Source organism: Anopheles stephensi, chromosome 2 (genome assembly GCF_013141755.1).
Source record: "Anopheles stephensi strain Indian chromosome 2, UCI_ANSTEP_V1.0, whole genome shotgun sequence".
NCBI lineage: Eukaryota > Metazoa > Arthropoda > Insecta > Diptera > Culicidae > Anopheles > Anopheles stephensi.
The window spans coordinates 88500468-88514972 of NC_050202.1; the positions used below are offsets into that span (position 1 = coordinate 88500468).

The 14505-nt window shown below is 44.8% G+C and overlaps 1 protein-coding gene across 9 annotated transcripts in view; it reads right to left on the reverse strand.

Moving 5' to 3' along the window:
• The window catches only part of LOC118505131 (protein tincar), a 91098-nt gene extending 77460 nt beyond the window's left edge, over positions 1 to 13638 (reverse strand). For 3 of the 9 annotated variants that reach the window (XM_036040463.1, XM_036040456.1, XM_036040460.1), the window contains exons 1-2: positions 12938 to 13638; positions 11989 to 12476 (exon numbers count right to left, since the gene is read on the reverse strand). The gene's annotated coding sequence lies outside the window, so the exon portion shown is untranslated. The remainder of the gene's footprint in view (positions 1 to 11988; positions 12477 to 12937) is intronic. The other 6 variants (XM_036040465.1, XM_036040464.1, XM_036040462.1 and 3 more) reach the window with 6 other exon arrangements.
• Between the last annotated feature and the right edge of the window lie 867 nt (positions 13639 to 14505).

The window sequence follows — 14505 nt, forward strand, 5'->3', positions numbered from 1 at the left end:
TTCAACGAAGTTACGGCATGCACGTAACGTGTGTAAGTGCCTGCTTCATACAGCATGACTCAACGCAATGACTTTCATCGTCGCTAGTCAAAAAGCATCGAATCGTTACATGTGGTCACAAGGGGTTTTCGTCCTTTGCATTATCACATGCTTTCGAACTTATTACGATGCCAACGCCAATCCATCGGCCCAACTTCTCTCACAAGACAACCGTAGGCAAATCTGTCTTTGTTGCGGGAAAAGGGACCAAAACTTAGACGAGCTCGTTATCGAGCGGTGCCAGAAGCGGTCGGGTGGTTTGAGATGGCTTTTGAAAATAAAATGATTGATTGCGATACTCGCCTGCGATCGCCTCGGGACCAATGTGCTTTGTTTGGGTTTTAGATGCTGGGGATGGGAGGGTTTTCGGTTGGCCGGGACCGCTGATAAAGGGCATTAAAAGGTGAAGGTCGTTCCGCCTGAGGAGCTAATTAAGAGTGATGGAGCAATTAAAACGGGCGGTAATTGAATCCGTTGAATAGTGACAACAATACTGTATAAAGTGGAGGATAAGCTGGGATCAGATTGTCGGTGCTGGTAGCCAAGGCAACGTGTTGCTGTAGGCAATCAAGAGTGCTCTTGGTAATTTAGTTATACAAATGTTAGAGAATGTTTTATAGTAGGAATGACTAAAGATTCGGTGGATTTGTTAATTGCATCAGTCAAACCTGTACTCATGTCCTCAAAACTTGTTCCAAACATTGGCTTTTCTCTTTTTATGCCGAAACGCTTCAGTGATCTCTTTATAGGGAGTTTTCCGAAAAAATAGGCAAGCTCAAGGCGGACATTGTTCAATTTAGAATTCAACTCTTAACGGATAGCCTTGCACATATCCTTCCGAATGCCGCACCATATCGAAAGCAATCCAACCATCATCCTATAAGAATCTGTGCCAGTAACGAGAATTTCATTGCAAATATGTTTTCATACAATAAACGAATTATACTTGTCCTAGCATTGAAGCTACACAATAGAACAACTTCTGCAGAACTCTACGCCCTACCATGTGCATCATTTGCATTTGCATTCAGATGCAGATGCATCTTGTCGGGCTGTTATTCCGATGAGTCAATAAACGAGCGTGTCGGCAGCATCCCGGAAGCATTGCCCCGACTACCACCACCACCATCATCATCAACGTGCTCCGTATCCGGCTGTTGTGTGCGGACATCAACCACAGACCTCAGAGGAGTTGCTCACTTGCTGTAACATAGTTGCAGATAAAGCACCTTGCCCGAAAGAAGGAGTGTCAAACGCTGACCGAGCGTACAAAAAGCTGGAACCATCCCGTTTGTTGGCCGATCCGACAAAAAGCAGAAGGATAATCCAGCGTGAAGTGAGCATGTGTGTGTGTGTGTGTGCGTGTGTGTTTGATTCACAGGAAGAAAGGTCGTTGCTTACCGTTTTGTGGTTTCTGTTGCGGTTGCGGTGGTTTTTCCTAGTGAAGCTGGCAGATTGAGACGAAAGAATTGTTGAAGAAGTCTGCCGTTGGTGGAGATGTGCTGGAAACAGACATATCCAGCACCAGCAGTTTCCCGGAACCTTTTCTTCACGTGCTCTTGCAGAACGGAATGAATATTTCATCCTTGTCTGGGAGGAACCGGTATTCTTCACGAAAGCCGAACCTTAGTTAAGCTTTGAAAAAACACACTCAAAACTGGAAGCAGCCAAGCCAAGGTGGAAACCCGGTGATGATATTTCGATAGGATCCACTTGAGTTTTGCAATTTCGAATTACAAATAGCTTGTGCAAATATTGAAACGGCCCGAAGGATACAAAACCAGAGAGCGAAGGGTGAAATTGGGCTGGGTGAGAAAATTAGGGAACGACCGAAGATGTAAGAAGGAACTCAAACAAGAGCTTGTGTGTGTGTGTGTTTCTATAAGGAAGTTCATACCCATCCATCCACACATTTGACAGACTGAGCAGGAATTACTTGACGCTGAAGCCACTTGTCGACAGACAGCAGACATCAAATAGAGCTGCGATGAAGAATTTAAGTAAATTAAAAGTCCTCCATCTTAACTGCATCACCACACTTTTGGATGGATCCCGGTACAAGCGGGTTGTCTATAAAAATGGAACGGAACCGTGTAAGTGCCAAATCTTCTTACCCTCGCCCAAAACCCGGAGCGCTTGGGTGCTATCACGAAGCAATCGCTTTTAATGTTAACTTTTGATCTTGAAATGCTTCTCTCGGAAAGGGCACGGAAAAATTATTCGCGCGATACAAAACGACGGTTGTGTTGCGTGTCGGAAACTTTTCCGTGCGACATAAACCCGTCCTACCAGCAGGGATGAGTTTTATGGCAAAGATTTAAGGAGGGTTTGCACGGAGCTAGAACAAACGATAAGAAGACTGCGACGCTGAGCTGCAGAGGGGTAACTTTTCCTGCAGCACAAAGAACGGAAGTGAAACGATAGCTTGAAGGCACTCCGCTTCTTCGTTCGATTACGTGGAGTGGGCTAAATGAGAAGGTGGAACCGTCGTGTACTGTCAGCACACGCTTTAGAACGTAAACCAATCTAAATCATGTGAAAATTAGAGAGGGTATTGCGTACCAAATGCAAATGGAATGATGAGATTCGTCGTCCTCGCTGATAGATAGATAGTCTCTTGGTGATGTCCGGATATACTTCTTCCAAAATCAATACATGAGCAGATAGTCAAGATCCTGCCCTCTCAATCATGCCAGGCGACAAGGTCAAGAGTACGGAAAGAAAATGCCAATTACCACGATTTTCTTTTGGGTACCATCATCATCATCAGCTGTCATCAAGCCGTTTGGAATAAGGCTTTCAAACAAGATTCTGCTGGCTGCTGAAAAGACTGACCGTACCAAACACGCGCATACCAGCTTCCTAATCACACCAGCAACTACTCGCACAGGATGAGTCAGAAGGACGCTGTCAGCAAATTGGCAAAGCGATATCAGTTTCTGTGGTCCTGTGGTCCTACCACCCTAAAGCCGACGCTATTTAATGCCCTCGGGTGCTCAATAAATGAGGAAATCGAATTTAAATTGAAATCAATTGATAGTCTCTGATTGCGCAGCGACCTATCGACCTATCGTCGTCTCCCATTTGTCAGGCGAAAACGCACACCTTCTCGCTCCCACCCATACACACCGGACCTCGCAGGAACGGATATTTGATGGCAAAAGGACCATCCTTCCTATAGTAAGGGGCAGAGGAGTTCATGATGAAAAGCTTCCAGCTCAATGAGGGAAGGCTTTTTGAGATGAGGAGGCACCGAGTGACAGGCGCTCGGTCAGAAGTGTTTGACATTCCTCGAGCTGGTTCCTGGTTGATTTCCTGGCTGCAAGACCGCCGCTGTCCGAGCAGGGCGGTGTTGTGGTGAAATTTTAGTCGGAAATGAAATGAAAGCTCGCTTCCGGCGTGCCACAGGAAAAAAAGGAGAAATTGAGATGTTGGAGGTGAACTTTGGAGTGCCGTTTAGTGTGATGAAGTGAACATTACTGTCGACAGTTGCTAATGAAGTTCTGCATATCGCGATGTAAGGAAGAAAGGAGTCGATTAGAAAGGTTCGAGACATCCTTTACCGTGTGAAGGCATATCTGGCTTCACAGCCACGCCACAAACCCTCGAAACAATCACGTCAAGTAGGAATATAAACTGGAATTAAAATTCGTCAAAAATTCAAGTACATTAATGAAACAATTCAAAAAGAACATGACATCAGTGGTTTTACGCTCAGCCCTCAGTTGGTGACACGCTCCCTAGGCTGCCGTCATTCGTTTGAGAGTTGAGAAGTGTCCTTCCGCACCACTCTCCAACTGTAGCAATTAGTCGGCTAGGGTTTGGTTGAGTGCATTGTGGTGCCATGTACGCATCTGAATGGGAGTGAGAACGAAGGCACTTCACAAATGCCAACACGAATGCAGTCACACTTCAACAACTCTCCAAAGGACATTCCTTTTTTTTGCCCAACAGTTGAAAAAAATCCTCACTCAGCGTGTTGAGCAGCGCCGAGTAGCAGCTAACCGGGGAAAACAAAAATATTTCATGTTTCAGCATGATGATTGGCAGTTATATTATTTAAAGCCAGCGGCGTCGTTGCAACTTAATATTAATAATTTTACACAGTCACAGCAAATGAAACTGATGCACAAAAACCTAAATAAAATAAACCCAACTCGCCATTTAGTTTTGGTAGTTTTAGTTGACGTTTCTCGAGTGTTTCCAGCTCACACGCTTCGTGGGGCGTCAGTCGACTGCTGGGCGTAAATCAAACTTTTATTCCATCACCATTACCCTTTTGCGGAAGTGTCCGAAGCAGGACATAAAAATATCATCCCACACTCCTGTGCTGTTTTTCCCCTTTCCAATGGTGAAAAATCCTACTCAGGATACGCGAAACAGCATGAAAGGATAACGTCATGAAACCGGGCAAAAAAGCAGTAGAGAATATAAAAAAATGCCACCGCGTGATGGGGTGGAATGGAATCAAAAAAGTTATGCTGCACATTCACCCAACGGCGAGCGACTATGCGCACGTGATTATACCCCGGCTGACGATGGCTAGGACAATACTGTATAACTTCAAACGGGTGGTAACAAAGCATTTTTGCGTAGAACCGGCGAACGGAGGACAAACCATGGACCGCTGGAAGACACGAGTAAGAAAGGAAGCGCCGGGTGAAACAAGTTGCCAAACATGAGCACACATGCCACCCGGACCGGGACCGGGGCACAAAGTTGAAATATGTTTAACGTGACTTTTTGCTTATGATTTTTCACGATATGTAGTTTGCTTCTTTCTGCTCCGGTAGAACGAATTTAATTTTCCTTTTCTGCCGGCATTTTTATTTCGGCATTAGCTATTACGGTGGGACAGACTGGCACGGGCAGGCACATACACACACGTGAGCCAAAGGTGTATTGTGATATGTTTTTTATTTGCTACGCTCGTTAAGAATTGTGCAGCATTATTTTCCCGGGCAGGACCTCGCACAAGAGCACCGCTAGTTTTGGGAAAGATAATTTCATCCACCAAACCGACCGGCAGCAGTTAGTGCCACAAACCCGTCGTTGTTTGGACATTGTTCGCACAATAAAAGCAATGTGAGGAGGAACAACAGCAAATAGAAAAGAAAACAAATGGCGCAGCAGCACTCACTCAAAAGACGAATTAAATCCTTTTCCACGATCGGGGCACGTGAGGGCAGCCGAAATTGGCAAACAAAAATAATAAAAGAACAGGGGTTTCGTAGTCGTCGTTTGTCGTTCCTGCCCGGTGAATCATTTTCCAGTTCCGGTCTAGGCGTACGGTGGTGGTGAGAGGGGAAAATACACCCCGTCGAAGGGTAACATAATTTGGAAAATTTGTGCAACATTTGTGCAACGTGTGAAATGGCGAAAATTTGGTCACGGTGTGCTCAAAGAAACAGCACACCGAGCCGATGTTTGACTGCTTTCCGGGATCTCGCACGCGGAGAAAAGTTTTTTCCACCCTTATCAGCAGAGGTTTCGTTGGATGGGAAAACGATTGAAAAACGGGGCCAGTCGTTTGTCTGTTTAGTTCCATGCAAAAAGACCGGGCGTTCGCGGGAAAATGTGCAGATTGCTAATATTTATTCAAGGGATAAGACGAAACCCGGCTTCGCTGTCTCTGGTTGGTTGGATTTGAACTAGAACTTTGTGTACGAAAGCACGTGATGGCGAAAAACTCTCTCAATGATTGTATCGAGCCACAAGCAGGACAAAACATGTTTCCTAATCGATTGAATTCTCGAAGAAAATCTTCGGGAAAAGGAAGATAGAGGATTGAAAAAAAAACCCACACCAACGACGTTTTTCTCGATGGAAAATCGATAGCCAGGCCAAATCGGCGACAGTCCACAGGAAGTTTCCGCATTGCCTTGACCAAAACGAAAACGCTCAGCTTTTCACAGTTGGAACGAATCACGGAAGCAGCGAGTTCTGCAGCCGGGCCTCCCAACATAAACGGAAGCAGCGTTCAAAACATTAGCCTTCCTGTTGTGGGTCGGGAAGCATAGAGAAGAGAATCGTTTAGCTATTCTTGCAGGATAATCTGTAGCTTTTCGGGATTACTTGCTGGCCGTTTCTATTTTCGCAGACAAGAATGGACCACGGTTGACGGAGTGTAGTCAATATAATTGGGAGCTGAATGGACGAAATCTTTGATAATATAGAATCGTTATTATCATTTTGTGCTTAGCAAGTAAAACGGGAAGGCAGGAAGTTGGTAGTAGACGCTAAAAGTATTGATTTGGTGGTATGAACGCCTGAAAGTATGCAATATAAAATGTATTCGGGACTTTCAAGAGGACCGCTAGTAACTTTGCCCAAGAATACTAAAAGTCAACGTTTAAAAATGCTTTAAAACATAGTCCTGATACAGATTTTTCATCCAGGAAATTTCCCAACAGAAATCCTTCAAAAAGGAAATAGAAAATGGGAGGAACTAAAACAAAACTATTAAAAAAGCACCACTCAACGAACACCGAAATGAGGTCACAACACGGAAGAGGCGAAACTAATCATATTTCATACAAACCGTTGACACTAATCTGGTGCGTTAGTTCAATTTAGATTTCAATTTAGATAGAGCATCCTGCGTGTGGCAAAAAGGTTGCTCACCTACCTATGGACGTACAGGAGAACTTCGAACAGGACGCACCAATGATTCATGGTTGAACGGAAATTGATCAATTATTCTACACCACTACAGCCCATAGCGCACTCGCACAGCCAATTTGTTATGCAGGAGCTCTCGACAGGAAAATGAAGGAGACTACGTATCAGGTGTTTTGAGCAAAGAAAAAGCTCATTTTTCCTCGAGCTTAGGTTTCGGTAAAACTGGAATAAATTAAAGTTTGAAGAAGACCGGGGGAATGGTCCGGAAAAAGAAAGCCCACGCTACGTTTTCTCATCACTCAAAAGCACAACACATCTCCAACGTCATCCGAAGCGGATGAGCTGGAAAATGCATGACTTTCCCGATAACACCAAAAAACCGCCCACGGTCGTGGTGGCCAACGTTCGCAAATATTCACACCTTTATGCTCACCGCGTCCCATCGCACAGTCATCGTTGCTTTCACAACACAACACAATGCCCAGGTTGCCGGACCCAGGGCGCAACAAAGTCACCGAGCTGAACGGAGCAGGACGAAACGTCCATTCGAACCATCGCATCTCATCGTCCCGGAAGTACCGGAACGGAGCATCGGATCGATAATGGCACGCTGATTTTACTGCACAGTATCCGGACCGTACGATGGTCATTCATTTGGTGAATATGAAAACTACGAAAATGGATTCGAAAGGAGTGAGTGAGCGAGGCGACAAAAACAAGGTTTTAGACGGGTGCGTTTTTTCTCACATCACAAAACTGGTGGACGATAACCGATGCTTCGGATACGTTCATCCGAAATTCCGAATAGTTTGTTTGGGAGCAGCTGTCGATTTTGTCGGAAAGGTTTTGCGATGGTAGATTGTACTTGTGCCCTTCTGTTTCAGTGACGTTACTGTTGCTCTGTCCCTTAGGGTAAGGTCTTGGTGGCGTAGGCCAAGTAATGTCATGACCCTTGAGCTACGTCAGCGAGAGAGTTATGACATACACTTTGAAACGCAATTTAACATTAAAAAGTATAAATGAGACGATATCGCCTGAATGTATGCAATTATAATTTAGTTTTCATCGGGGAATTCAGACTAATATGTAGTTTTCCGAAGCAATTTACACTTTTAGACAACAAATATTAAATGACATCGTGAGTGCGAATAGGACTTCAGAATCTCACTTCACTGCATGATGGAAACTGTTGAAACAAGGCCAGCTTAGCCTTTCAACAAACACAGCCGAAGCAAATGATAACAGCTCTCGTGCCAGCGCTTGTCAGCGGCGGTTTAATTAGTCACATTTAAAGTGATGTTTCGATCGGCTTTATCCGCTCCTTCCTCATCAGGTTTTCCCAGGTTTCCACTGTTTCTGCCCGTCCGAGGAATGCATCCGACGCTTCACACATCCCAACTAGGCATAGCATCACTACACACCACTGTCCACGGGATTGTACTCATGCATTTGTTAAATTCCATGCCAACCCGATAATCCGCCTATCGAATGCACTTTCACGCACGGGACCGCCCGTAGCGTTGTCCGTGGGTCGGAAAATCATTCGCCCCAGCGGAGCCGTGCAAAAGCTTACTGCGTCCGATAATGTACGTACATTGTGGCACTTTTTTAGGTGGCTTCCGGGGTTAAAGCATTTGAAGTGCACGTTTGAAAGCACGTACCGAGGTACCCGGGCCATAGTAGCCCTCTCTCCATCAAAACTAACAATCGATGGGGAGCTATGAGTTTTCCGGCAACGGGAAAATGCAGCACAAGATACATAAAAGGCACACTCACGCAGACACACGTGTGCTGCATTATTCCAGCGTTTGGAGCTTTGGTGCAAATTTGTTTCATTCCGCTTTCAACCGTCCATACATATGCTCGCAAGCCAGTCGGTCGGACATAATCCACGCCCAAAACCATCGACCATAGGCTGTTGAATATGTTTTTGTTTTTGCGCTTTTGCGCTCTCGCAGCTCACGTACACCGGTTTTATCGGCCCAAACTAAGCTTCTGGCTAGAATTTAGCATCGAGAAAAACTTGGGGAGCATCCGACACGGTTAAAGCTTTGGCGATGGAAAATACAAAAAACCGGGGGTCTAATAGTTTTTGTGCTAGAACCAGCATCAGAATGCAACATAGAGGATTCTTTAAATGGAATTAAATGGCTGGCAGGACGCTGTCGGGCAGAGCGTAAAGTGTTGTTATAGTCGAGCTAATTTCCATACAAATCGTTCGACCAGTAATGGATGGGAAAACAAAACCTAAACGATGGAACAAATGCAATTTGATTCCTTTCATGTGCGGACGATTCAGCTGGACGGTGCGTTTGGGCTATAAAAAAATGATAGCTTGTGTTGTCGTGGACATTGGTGCTATCAGAAACACAAGAAAAACACAAACGGATTGGAAAAAAAATCTGGTTATCTCTGTTCAAATAACTAAAAGCAATCAGCACTTGTGGCCCATATTAAAGTTGAGCAATTGATGAGTTCTTGTAGCTTGTGTTGAGTCGTAGAATAATGCAAATGTTCGCGGAATAAATGTTTAATGTTCGTTGATAAGAGTTTAATTTTAATTCCCTTAAGTCCTTAAGTCATCTTGATATCAATCTTATGCCGATTATTTGATGCATGTAGCCTAACTGCTAGACGCAAACAGCTCGTTTTAATGTGTCAAAAAAGGGACAATTGTTCAGAAAAAACCCAAAAATACAAAGACGCCTGCCTGATGCTACGCCTCCAAATATCTCGTAACCATCAAATTCTTCCGGATTTCGCTTATCGGCTGTGAAGATAATCATTAGCGCTCAATGTCGATCGTAAACATTGCAAATTCAGCGCGAAATCACGCTTCCGCATGAGCCGCCTCGAGTTGGAAAACGTATTTTTCGGTCGTTCACTCACTACTTCTCACCATCATCATCATCATCATCGTCGTATCCTTATCGCAAGCAATAATATTGGCACTGTTTTTAGCCGAATACCAGCACCCGTTATCAGCCGGGTCCGATCGGTGTATCAATGCGCACCGACGCAAAAGGTCTTTAAGAAAATGGAATAGAATGAAGAAAAACACCACACCCACCCGGAAGGGTAAATGGTAGCTAATGATGGTAAAACTATGGCAAAAGAATGGCGAAAGGAAAGCCTCTAAGCCTACCGTTCTGGAGCTTTGTCCTTGCCACCGGACGACGTGCTAATGAAACACATGTAAAAGTGCCGGTACGTGTTCGCAATAGTGAAAGCTCGCAACGAGACGGCGTGTGTGTGTGTGTGCTGCATTTTCCTGTGTTTTGGCCTCCATTCCCCAGAAGAACCTCATCCAATCTCTGGACCAATTTCCCGCACGTGGAAAGATTTCACCGGCACGATGCGCGTTGGACATGGGGTTTTTTTTTAGTTGCTCCCTCTATTCTTCTTGCGTATTTCGCCTTAGGCTTCTGGTTGCTTTTTATGTGTGTATGTGAGTGTGTGTCGGGTGTTATTTTCCCTTTCAATGGAGCACGCCTAATCGTAACATTTTGCTTGTGACTCCTTTCACAGTGCCATGCCGTCCACTCGCTGTGCAGGCCCATGTGGGTGGACTGTTCGGGGGGGTTTTTGGGGTATTTTCCCAGCAAACATCAGACGGATGAGAAGAGATTCGGTCTGACGTTTAGGTTGGGGTGTGAGCGAAGAATAAAAAAACCAGCCCTTATAGGGATGGTCCTGATGGTACATACCGATGGGACTAGTTTTCCAGCGAACTATTATCGGGTGGCTGTGTCGAGGAAAAACAAAACTCTATTATAAGCTTCGTTATTCGCCAAAAAGGATCCTTAAAGCGGTGATGCATTCTTGGTAAAAGATACTCAAGGTCCTTTTTCATCGGACTCCGGTCATTTAACTTGACCATCAAGTCCTTTTTCGGCATCGCTATTTTACCTTGAAGTGAGAAAGAATATTCTTTTATACTTCTGCCCTGTCCAAGCCCGGCACAGCGAATGAAATAAATTATTCAGTCCAATCAGTTACGGAATTACGCTGAATCGTCATCCGTGCGGCACCAAAACGAAATAAAAACAACGAATGTCCCAAGTGCGTGAGTGAGAAATTCCGCCACTGAGTGGCACGATAGAATTTGCCGATGGTCGTAAGAAGTTGGAGAAACGATTCGGGCTGGAACTGTTTACGAGTCGATTGGCCACACCTGCGAATAGGGGACACTATTACTATTAAGTGGTTTCACCGCTTAACGGAGGCATAATAGAGCTCTGAGGAAGCTGGAACTGCTGAGCGATGAAGAATTTTCCCGATCGAGAAGGATGAAACCGTTGCTGACCTAATTATTGTGGGGCCTATGGGAGGATTAATGGGAGAAATATAATTCTCATGAATAAAAGGGTAATTTACACTAGCAACGGGCATGCTGTGTACTGTATACTGTACGTATAAAGATCTTTAAAATATAATATTTATGGTCATCTTTCGCTAAAAAAAGCTCCGAGCACACGTAATCGCGTTGTGATAGAGCGGAAAATGTGTCCATGGCATAATTTACGACCCTGTCGAGGCTCGATCGTGCCACAGTTTAAAAATTCATCATTGTCGCGAATATCGCTGCCCATTTGCGTTTCATTTGTAATTGATGTGTTACACTATTCGTGGCGGACTGCAAATAATTGCCGTTGCAATTCCGAGGCTGTAGTGGCACTCTCGATTCGAGGGGATTTTATTGGAAATGAGTGAGATGTAAGGGATGACATAAAATGGACCAAATTGTTGCGGCTTAATGTCCAATGTTCGATGAAGCATAGTAATGAACAATTTAATACGATAAAGCGATACATGTAGATAATACCTGCGAGGAAGCCACGTAGTCAGCGACAAGGAAGGATTATGAAAAATAATCGTATTCTTTCTTCAATTTGAACACTTGCATGGCTTCAGGTACACAGAGAAGCAAGTAATTCCATCAATGATAATATTTAATCCTGTAAAATTGGGGATGCGCGACTCAGCCAACCTGTCCACAGTATTTTAAGCCACATATGAGTAGCTCCCTCTTGTCTAGAATCTCCTATGCAGCTGCCAGGAAAGTGATCCCATCGTTGTGGAATCGAATTAGACGATGAGCTGGTCATGTCATAAGAATGGAACCGAACAACCTAGACCGTAAAGATTTTCAGGCATTCTCGTGGACATGGATTCATGGACAGACAAAACAAAACTAAGATGACTTTGCTTAGCCAGACAGGAAAGCTGGGATATTGGATTGACAGACGCGGGTCTCAGACCGTTAGCGATTTCTATTAAGACCGTGAGCTAGTTGTGGAACTATTAATATCGTAATTTGATACTTACTTTCTAAGAAAATCCTCTTTATATTGTTCTTTTATATAATCCGTTGAAATTTATTAAGCTCCACAATTAGCACTTTGTTTACACAACTTGATTTGTAATTAAAATCACCTCGTTTGTTAAACACACAATACTGTGAATCATTTCATAAAACTCTTCCCTAACCACTTGGGCACACTTTAGCACTTTAACAGGACGCTATTCACAACACCTCACTCCTGGACTTGCTATTGGCACCTCAAGTCAGAAGTCCTCTAATTTTCACCAAGAACCGCACCAATGCTATGAGAAGTTAAGTTTTCACTCACTCACTTTTACGTATTATGAACACTTGCCACTGTATATTGATTTAATCATAACGGACATCACTTCAAAGCTGCAGCTCTGGATAATTCCACAATTGCAGCAAATCGAACGTTTTCACTGCCTGATGACGCACACGGCGAATGACGCTAACGGTTCCTTGTAAGGTACATGGAGGTCTCTGTCACCTGCAAATAGAGAAAATCGATTCACCGAAGGTCAGCACCGTTGCCAAACAAATCGCAAACACTCGGTACACAGCACGGCACAAGACACCAACGAGAACCATCCCTACGTTGCCTTGTATTCCATGGATAGGCAGGCAAAGTACACAGTAGCCATAGCACCAGCGTAGCAACCCCCAGGACGAAGAACACTTTTTCCACACTTTGCTTCAGGTTGGGCGATCAGGTGCAACCGAGCAGAAAATGAAGCAACTTTCAAACTTATGTGATGGTAGGATGGAGCACAGTAACTTCGGATAGATTTATTTTATCGGGGTTTTTCAGCAAACTTCTAGCCAGCACGCTAACCTTCCCGTTTTACGATGCTGGAGGTAAAAACTTGGACGAAATAAACATCATGAAAAACGGTTTTCTTTTGTCATTTCTGCTATATCCATCTGGTTGGGTAAATGAAATTCACTCACAAACATTCGGCGTATGTTTCGCCGCTAGCGTTATGTTTACGCGTTCACCACGTTTTTTTTCTCAGTAAATCTTCCACAATCACGTGCCGATGCTTTTCGCGTCTCGGTCGGCGAACGGGGACGAGAAGAATCACAAACATTCGGCATCGCAAACGCCACGACTAATTACACGATGTTCCATTTTTATCCTCCATCTCACACACAAACACACACACCCGCACACTTTTGCACCTTGTTACTGCATCCCTGTTTCTGGCCATGCACTCAGGTCCACCGTCAGGGACACATTCCATCGAAGCGGTTGCCAAAAAATCTTTGCCAAAAAATTCCAACTTCCCCAAATCAAGCAACGGGCATCTTGGTCACCACGGTACGCGGCGTGCGCTGGAATCCTTTTACGTCGTGCGAGCAATCGCGACACTCACACCTACACACTCGGTCGTCATCATTCACGACGAATCCAAGGATGCGTTGATTCGGGTTCGGCGGTGTTGGTTTTGGTTGCAGAAGCGCGCGCGCACACACAACCCGGCAGAAGACGCGAGCCGGCAAGCCGAAATGTTCGCTCACACCCGCACACAACAACAAACACACACAAACCTCCTCACACGAAACGCCAGCTTTCTGCTGGAAAGGATGACGGAAATGTATGTTGAGGGTGCGAAAATGCGCTACAGCACTTTACGCCCGCTCACGACCAGTTCCCGCAAATGAATGACAGAATGCGTGCGGGAGTAACGCGGCGAGAGCATAAAACATCGCACGCGGCTGCACAACGGGTGCGAGTGGTTGACGGTTGGTCAAAAAATTTGTACTTGGTGGATGAGAGTGTTTCAAGTTTCTCCGTACATGCAGAAGAAATTTCGATATGATTCTTCCTCATCTTTTCAGTCTTTTAGTTGTCATAAATTTAAATAATTTAGCTGATTAAAAATTACACCAAGGCTAATTTTTCCCATGATTTTTTTGAATCGTCCGCACGCTGTCAAAAACATTTTATGAAGTATTTTCCCAATTTTCTTCGTAATGTCCTTGATAAAATTCACAATGCACTGTAGCTTATTCTCTCCCATTATCCCCTCTCTCATAATTTCGATACTCTCCTTCGCTCTTCACCTAAGGGCGATGTTTTCGTTCAACTTCGTGCAACCGCCGATTCAAATTATACTTACGGTTGCTGTCGGTAAACAAACCGAAAGGACAAGGACGAGCCGGTCTTCTGGCCGCAATACCTTCCAAACAACGCCACGATTCTGGATACTTTTGGGAAACGGTGGAAAACGCAGCAGCCCAGCTCTTTGTTTTATGCTGCTTCTATCGTACCTGCCACGCTCACTCTTGCCCGACTGTAGGAGGACATCCACAAGCGACCACCCACACATCTAGCCCGGCCGGTTTCCGCGCGAAAGGGAGTTCAAGTTCATGCGCATTCATTCTGCATTATTTGCATCCTACCCGGCACGGTAAATCCTTGAACGGTACGCGGCACCGATGAACACGGATTCAATAGAACCGGTGGCAGAATGTGAGGGTGTAATGGTGAGGCATGGATGAAATGTGATCGAATT